The following is a 9,102-nucleotide window of genomic DNA, read 5'->3' on the forward strand; positions in this document are numbered from 1 at the left end:
GAAATTGTTGCAAATTTATTAAAAATAAAAAAGCAGAAAAAAATCAACTGGAGCAGGAGGCATAGAACCCAGGACACAGCCAGTAGGACGGCCCAGGGTGGAGTCGACAGAGTGAGGAGGAGTGGTCACCAACATCAAGGGGGCGACCGTGGGAGACGCCGTAGCTGGAGGTGGAGCTCAAGGAGGAGCAAAGGTAACATCGAGGAATGAGGCACAGCCGAAAGAGTGGAGTCCAGAGGTGGAGGCAGGGTGATGACTGATCAAGGCCGAGCAAGAAGGACAAGGGAGTCTGGTGGAGCTGGTGGGCTGATGGCCCATGGAGGAGATGAGTGGGTTTCATCTGGGTGCTCCGTTTCCCCCACAGTTCAAAGACATGAGGTACAGGTGAATTGGGTAGGCTAAATTGTCTGTAGTGTATGAGTGTGTGTGTGAATGTGTGTGTGGATGTTTCCCAGAGATGGGTTGCGGCTGGGAGGGTATCCGCTGTGTAAAAACTTGCTGGATAAGTTGGCGGTTCATTCCGCTGTGGCAACCCCAGATTAATAAAGGGACTAAGCCGCCAAGAAAAAGAATGAATGAATGATATATGTATTCATTTTAAGACAAGAACTTCTGTGCTGTGAAGTAAAATATAAAATTGTGTATGGAAAGCATCATCAATGCACCATGATGCACCGAGATATCAAATTGAACCGAATCGATGGCATGATAATCGAAACCGAATCGCGAGACCAGTGTAGGATCTCATTTCTCACAGGACACTTTCTGAGGAATGATCTCCATGAGTTTGCAAATCCATTCTCTGCAATATTGGAAATGAGAAACAGCCAGGGTAAATGCAATGTGACGTGTGACTAAAAGTTTAATGTCTGCCATCTTTTCTCTTATTTATTTTCGTGTTGTCACTTTATGTACACTGAAAGCTTCTGTAGTCAAAACAAACTCCTTGTAAAGCAAACTTGGCAATAACACAAATTCTGAAAATAATATGGTTTCAGTGACATGGGAGATATGATTTTCAAAAGTTAAGTTGCTGCCTAATATAACACCCAGATCTTTTACAGTGGAGCTAATCCTAACATTGCATCCGCTGTGTACAGTTTTTTTTTTTTGCTTAGTAAGTAATACTTCTGTTTTGGCTGAAAACGTTATGTCCATTTAGTTAATTTTGTCTAATTTTCAATAAATTATTCATTAACTCACTATTAAAAACGTTATGTTTCATTAGCAGATGTATAACATTTGAAGAAATATTCAGGGACGTGTTTTGGTTGGCTGGTTGTTGCCACATATTGGTTGAACAATATAACTTTAATGTTGAGCATCATGATGCATTAAACAGTGATTTTAATCTTTACAATCAACAAGCGTTTCTATCTGAACTATAAACTGTTATCCCAGAACTTCTAAATTATTTGATTGTTTGTAACTTTGTAAATTTGTTGTTTTCAGCAAAGTGTGTAGTTTTTGAAGGTAAGTTCTTCAAACATGTTTAATAAAAGTCAATTGACACTGCATACAAACAAAACAGAGGGCATCCCATACCCTGATTGGCCCATGCTCAACCAAAACACTTCTGTGTCAGCCTCATGGCTACTTATTCAAGATGGAATAACGCTGGTATTCCTGATGTTCTATAGGCGCCATCTGCTGGAATACAGTGAATGCATCATTTTATTCTTTAGTACTGTTTTGGTTTAGTGCATGAAAAGACCTTACACTTTGGTGCAGGTATGCTGTATGTAGCATAATTTTACAAAACACAGATTATGTTTTTACATTTATATTTATAAGTTATTCAATATATTTTAAGCTATGAACAGTAATGTATGTTTAATCTTTGTGTAGATCATAATGAAAGTGCAATCATTGCCTCTATTTGAAATCATTTCTGATTGTTCAGTATGTGATGGAGCAGATAATAATAGTCACATTTGTTTTCTAATTCCTAGAATTTCTAAAATATTTGTTTGTGCAATTTGCATTAGTAAATTAGTACTAAATTGCACAATAGTAAATCTTCAGCACAACAGAGTTGAACTTGATGACTGATAGTGAATAGCTTTAGTACAGTGTTCTTCAGTCCTTGTCCTGAGATGCACAGCTATGTACATTGTGTACCTCATTGTGTCTAAGTTTAGTTCATAGTAATTATTTTAAAACTTTTTAAATGAGTCTGTTTAAAAACAGAGATGTACAATTGTTGTACTTTGTGTCCCCATTACTAATAATTGAATAAAATCACCAATGTTAAGTAAAAGTGAATTGTATGGATTATGCAACTGCATTTATTTATTAGATTTTTTTGTTATTTATTTTCTTGTTAGAGATAAATCTTTGAGATTTATTTTGAAGAGAACAGAAATTTGGCTTGTTTAAAAGACAACGACTGTTGCGGTAAAAAGAAATTTACAAACACATTTTGGGCCCTATCATACATCTGGCGCAAGGCGCGACACAATTGTTGTTTGCTAGTTTCAGCTTGTTTTGTTCAGTGGTTTTGACGTTTGCGCCACGCTGTTTAAATAGCAAATACATTTGCGCTCATGTGTGCACCCATAGGCGTTCTGGTCTACAAAAAGAGGTGCATTTGTGGCGCGTTGCTATTTTGAGAAACTATAATAGATTGTTCAACAGACCAAAACAAAGCCAGTCTAAAGTCCAGCGCAAAGTGCGTTAGTTGTGCGCCTCGCTTACACACTGCTTAATACACACAGGGTACAGCAATACGCAAATATCTTTACAAATGAAAAATAATTAAAATATTAAGGATATAATAAGGATATATATAGGATATAAATGTAAAGGATTAAAATATTAGAAAACATATTATTTTCTAGCCTACATAAATATAAAAACCACTGCCTTCATGCTTTCTTCACCTCGGGGGGCTTTTTCAGTTCATTCATAACAATTTGCTTTTGTATAATGTTATTATTATTAGCAGTATTATTTATTATATCCATATTTATATTTGTTTTATTAAAAACAAGCTTAGATTTGCCCACCTGTCAGGTTTTAGACCATATGGGGCACAGCATGTTTAGGATATAACTCAGGTTTTTGACCACACTTCGTTATTTTTGTTCATTTATTTGTTTGCTAGAAATTAGAACTGAATTTAGAAATAGTTTTGAAACAAATCTTTGCGCTTAACAAATGAAATTAATTATTTATAGGCTAATGGATGTCTGTGCGTACAAGAAGTTTCCCTATCAACGAGAGTGAAATTGAAAGTAAAGAATGAGGAGGCCTTATCTCTCATTCTCATGCTGCAGATGCTCTATTTGAATGTTTTCTTGCAAGTAAAACACTCAGTTTTTACACTTACAAAGTCCTTCATGTAAATAGCAAATGCGCTATGGCGCGAGGCAACTGACTCTTAAAGGTAATGGGAGATGAGACTCTGATTGGTTTATTCTCAAAACACACCTATAACTCATTAAGAAAATAAGTTCAACCCATTTAGACCATGCGCCACGGCGCAAAGTGGATTTTTACATCCTTAAAATAGCAAAAATGGATTCCGACATGCCCTTATTGCTTTTGCGCCCTGCACTTTGCGGATGGATCGTCAAAATAGAGCCCTTTATCTTAAGTTACTCGTGCAATGGTTCATGACCTTTTAAATTTCCAAACTCTCAAGGTGTATGAGCACCACAGTATGTCAGCATGACAAATTAATGTAATGATAAAACAAATTATTGATATAACCTCTTGTACTTATTATACAGGTTCAATTAACTATTATACAATTAAGCATTGATACATGTGAATGTGACCATTTCACACGTTTTCTTTTTGCAAACACAGTCACAAAGTTTAATTCTTTCTATGAATTAAAGGTGAATTTTCAGCATCAACATTGTCTCATGATTTTTTTAACAAATCAGTTTAAAAAGTAGATATGATGATTAGGATTTTTTTCTGTCAATATTAAAAACAGTTGTGCTGATTAATATTCTAGTGTGCAATACCATTTAAACATTTGGTGTACCTTATGGTTTGTGGCAGTGGCCTTAATACATAGATGCCAACAGCTCACCTTTTGGTAAAATCTTATTTAGTTATCTACCTTTTAATAGTTCACTAATTAGATTTGATTAAAGGATTTTTTTTTCAACTCAGCAGAGTTGAATGTAGATTTAACGGTAAATAATGAACTGGCTGTTTTGACATGTACAGCATTTTCTTTACACTTTACTTTTTTTAAACAATATATAGGCGAAGCAGTGGCGCAGTAGGTAGTGCTGTCGCCTCACAGCAAAAATGTCGCTGGTTCAACCCTTGGCTGGGTCAGCTGGCGTTTCTTTGAGGAGTTTGAATGTTCTCCCTGCGTTTGTGTGGGTTTCCTCCACAGTCCAAAGACATGCGGTACAGGGGAACTGGGTAGGCTAATTTGTCCGTAGTGTATGAGTGTGTGAGTGTGTGGATGTTTCCCATGATGGGAGATCATTTTTTAAGTTATTTAGATTTTCTGTTTCTGTGGGTTTAATATTATCATTTATTATTATCATTAATTATGTTGGTGTCTGGATCAGAGTGTGTTTTTATGTGAGATGCTGTGATCCCAAGCTGTAGGTCTCTCTCAACTAGATCATAGAAAGTATGAATATTAAACACTTTACAGTTTGTGTGGCTATAACTATACCCTACAGTCTTGCACAGAATGGATTTAACACACTAAGAGAATGTACTCGTTTTAACTGTCGCCGAGTCACTGACAGAGATAGAAACTTCAAGTTGTCTAGTATTTAAAAATATTTCTTATTTATTATTATTATCATCATTCACATCGTGAAATATGTGAATTAGCCTGTAAGTTTAAAAATATACATTTATATGTGTGTAATTTAATCAGAAAAGTGGGAGTTTATTTATTTAATACATGGAAACAAAAGAATGCACTTAATTATAGAAAAGTGGTTTTTAGTAAACAGGTGGGTTGAGCCTAATTGGCTTATTCAGAACTCAAACTGCTGTGCATGTCTATGTAATGCAGTAGAATTCTAGTATACAACCCATATTAAACTACAATTTTTAAGTGTATTACTATTAAATTACTAATTATAAATGTAATATTAGGCTTTATATATATATATATATATATATATATATATATATATATATATATATATATATATATATATATATAATTTTTTTTTACCTTATAAGGAGCTGAGCCTTCCTAAAATGAAAATCCTAAAATCGCCCGTTTTTTTTCCAAACTGCTTTTAACCATAGGAGCCCTTTAAATGTGTGCTGTTCATTTACAAAACACAGCAAACTTGAAAAATGGTGTTTGTGCATGGCTCACTCATTGTGGCAGAAAGGCTAAATAAACTCTAAAACAACTACACCAAATAACCAGGTGGAAACTTCCTAGTTGAGTCTTAATGTTGTTATTTGTGGTTCTCAGCTTTATCAGTGTCTGAGTCCGATTAGTGTTTTAAACTGAAACTTCAAAGAAACATTCTCAAGCCACCACAGCTGGAGGAAACCCAAACGAACACTGAGAGAACATGCAAACTCCACACAGAAACGTCAACAGGCCCAGTCAGGACTCAGTTGGGAACCAGCAACCTTTTTGCTGTGAGGCAACATATTTAAAATATTGATTTTATTATTATTTTACTATATGCACTTCCTTCTTTGTGTGGTTTATTCATAAACTAATTTCGAGAGGATCACGTGCTTATAATCAACACGGCTGGCTCCTTGTTAACGCCGTAATCAACCTTATTAGATGATTACGGAAGCATTATAAATAACCTGACTTTTTCACTCCAGTTATCTTCGTCTTGAAGCTTCCCCCCCTTTCCACCCCTACATCCTCCCACTTTTTCTGATCGGGCGACACGGTGGCCCAGTGGCTAGCACTGTTGCCTCACAGAAAGAACATCGCCGGTCCAACCCATCGGGCCGGTTGGTGTTTCTGTGTGGAGTTTACATGTTCTCCCCGTGTTCGCGTGGGTTTTCCTCGGGTTCCCCGGTTTCCTCCCACCGTTCAAAAACATAAACCATAGCCAATCGACTAAAACAAATTATCACCCAATACAACCTTAGTTTACACTTCTAACAGTGACAAGCAGGGGAGTTCTCAAAACCTACCTGACATCGAATTCCCCTCTCGCCCTTCTATTGGGAGGGAGCCCCGGGCTCGAGGATATTACGAGCTCAGGGCTCTCTGCCGAGACAGCATGCCAAATACGCTTTATTGATTATCAGCTAAGTGTGAACTCTTGAAGTAACATATGCTTAACACAAAAATAACACAATAAATGTGCTATATAAATACACATTACATTACATATGTCCATTTATCAAAATACAGTTTAAAATACTGTAGTTTAGGTGTAAGCAAAACAGCTGTGGTAAAATTTGAATAGCATGTGTCTCGGAGTTTGTCTGACCATGGAATAAAGTTGTTGTAGGAATCAAAGACCAGAAGGAAACAAAACATAATACTAAATGTGTGTTTCTGTGCATTCGGTTCACAGTAACATATGTCCACACATAGTTGTTTCTTTCTGCTTGAGTAAGTGCATTTGCTCATATGCATGCATCTATCGGTGTGTGTGTGTGTGTGCGTGCTGCTGTTTCACCTTCAGGCAGAGATATGATTGGTTCCTCCCTGAGGGCCTCTTTCTCCCTCCAGCATGTGGAAACCATGGCACGTTGCCAGGATACAAGGCCCCAGTCTGTACCGACAAGCAGACATGAAGAGCAAAGATTAATGATTTACAAGCACACCCCCTGTATGCTCTGACAACTTGGCACATTTCCTGCATCAAATTTCATGAAGCCATCATCCTCATTACTTATTTTATTTGAGTATTAATTCTGACCACCAAACAACATTTGAAATTGAGCTCAGAATACATTTGCAACCTAACAGTTTTCTGTGTTCAATTATTTTATTGAGACAGCATTTAATATATTGCGAGGACATATTCTGATCAAACACACATGCATCAGCTTAGTGTGAATAAATCACAAAATACGCCATGTTGATTCTAGGAAGTGATGGCATCTCTTCTCCTGATGCTCTGAGTGGCCTTTCCTTTGTTATTATCTTCCTCACAACCCTTGTGAGCACAGCAGTGAAGTTGATTATTTGCATTCTCTCTCATACATATTCATGCCTGCAGGGTCAGCTCACATTAATGGGAGAGATTTGATTGGGCTTTAGATGGAAAGGTTTCTGAATGACAGGAAGAAGAGGAGGTTGTGTCCCACTGCGCGTGCCATTCCTGACCATGAGTCGCTTCTCCTTTGTTTGAGTCTTCTGTGTAGAATTAGAAAGCCTTTTTTATCTAAGATAACACATTACAAAAAAAAAGAATATTAATCTACTGCACATGTGGGACCACTGACAGGTTATCAAACTCATAACCTCATCCACAGGATAATGCAAATATTGTATGTAAAATCAAATCAAATATACAAATCAATCTAAAAGTATTAATTTTACAATTATTAATCATTAGAAATTGATTTGTTTGTAAAAAAAATACATTAAATTATTTATGTATTTTATTTTTTATTTTTTTTACCATTTTTACTTACAAATTGAAATTATTACACCTTGGTATAATAGTCATACTCGCGCTCTCAAAACAGCAACCCGTGCCCTGGAACGTAAATGGAAAAATAACCTATTTAGAGCTCTTTAGAATTGCGTACAAATACAGTATGTCCAGCTATAGGAGGGCTCTAAAATCAGCCAGGGCTGAGCATCTCTGCAAACTGATAGAAAATAATCATAACAATCCTAGATTTTAATTAACACCATTGCTAAATTAACAAATAATCGGTCATCCTTGGAACAAAATGTTCCTCCGCAAATTAGTAGTGATGACTTCATGAATTTTTTAGTGATAAAATAAAAGGCTTTAGACAAAAAATAGAAGCTGTTAAACTTTCTGCACCGCCTTATACTTCAGACCCAGTAAACATTCCACTCAATCCAAATAATCTACAGTACTTCAAGATCATAGAAGAGGAAGAGCTAGATAAAATTATAAATATTTTTAAACCTGCTACATGTATGTTGGACCTAATTCCAACAACATTACTGAAAGAGCTGCTACCTGTTATAGGAGAACCTCTTCTTAACGTTATCAACTCTGCTTTATCTTTAGGCCATGTTCCAAATCCTTACAAGCTAGCTGTTGTTAAGCCTATTAAGAAGAAACCACAACTGGACCCCAGCAACCTAGCTAATTATAGGCCATTTTCATATCTTGCATTTATGTCTAAAATACTAGAAAAAAGTTGTTTCTGTCCAATTATGCTCATTTCTGCAGATGAACAATGTTTTTGAAGTGTGTCAGTTAGGTTTCAGGGCTCATCACAGTACAGAAACCTCATTAGTGAAAATAACCAACGATTTACTCTTAGCTGCTGACCAAGGGTGCATCTCGCTATTTGTTTTACTGGATCTTAGTGCAGCATTTGACACCATTGACTACAATATCATAAATCGCTTAAAGTTTACAGGTGTCCAGGGACAATCTCTACAATGGTTTAAGTCATACTTAGCTGACCGTTACCAGTTTATGAATATTAATGGACAGTCTTCACAAGTCAGCCCAGCAAAGTATGGGGTGCATCAAGGATCAGTTTTAGGCCCTTTGCTGTTTACAATATACATGCCACCCCTGGGAGACATCATTAGAAGACATGGGATCAGCTTTCACTGCTATGCAGATGATACTTAATTATATATTTCAACTAAACTTGATGAGCTATCTGAACAGTCTAAGCTAACTGAGTGTATTAAAGATGTTAAAGACTAGATGACAAACAATTTCCTTCTCTTAAACCCATATCAAACACACCTGCCTGTAATTATCACGTGGTTTTCAGGTCCTAATTAATTGGTTCAGGTGCGTTTGATAATGGTAGCAACTGAAATCTGCAGGAAGGTGGCTCTCGAAGGAACAGGGTTGGCCACCCCTGCTCTAGAGCAGGGGTGTCAAACTCAATCCCTGGAGGGCCGAAGCCCTGCACAGTTTAGTTCCAACCCTGCTCCAACACACTTACCTGTAGGTTTCAAACAAGCCTGAAGGACCCAATTAGTTTGATCAGGTGTGTTTA

The 9,102-nt window shown here is 36.7% G+C and overlaps 2 long non-coding RNA genes across 2 annotated transcripts in view; one reads left to right on the forward strand and one right to left on the reverse strand.

Annotated features, from left to right (window-relative positions):
* The first annotated feature begins 222 nt into the window (after window positions 1–222).
* The window catches only part of LOC103908901 (uncharacterized), a 15,163-nt gene continuing 6,283 nt past the window's right edge, over window positions 223–9,102 (forward strand). Inside the window, exon 1 of the long non-coding RNA XR_012392005.1 lies at window positions 223–378. This is a non-coding gene — a long non-coding RNA (uncharacterized lncRNA). The remainder of the gene's footprint in view (window positions 379–9,102) is intronic.
* LOC141378169 (uncharacterized) overlaps window positions 5,810–9,102 on the reverse strand; it is a 4,587-nt gene continuing 1,294 nt past the window's right edge. Inside the window, exons 3-5 of the long non-coding RNA XR_012392006.1 lie at window positions 7,570–7,634; window positions 7,163–7,316; window positions 5,810–6,701 (exon numbers count right to left, since the gene is read on the reverse strand). This is a non-coding gene — a long non-coding RNA (uncharacterized lncRNA). The remainder of the gene's footprint in view (window positions 6,702–7,162; window positions 7,317–7,569; window positions 7,635–9,102) is intronic.

This window comes from Danio rerio, chromosome 16, assembly GCF_049306965.1.
Source record: "Danio rerio strain Tuebingen ecotype United States chromosome 16, GRCz12tu, whole genome shotgun sequence".
NCBI classification, from domain to species: domain Eukaryota; kingdom Metazoa; phylum Chordata; class Actinopteri; order Cypriniformes; family Danionidae; genus Danio; species Danio rerio.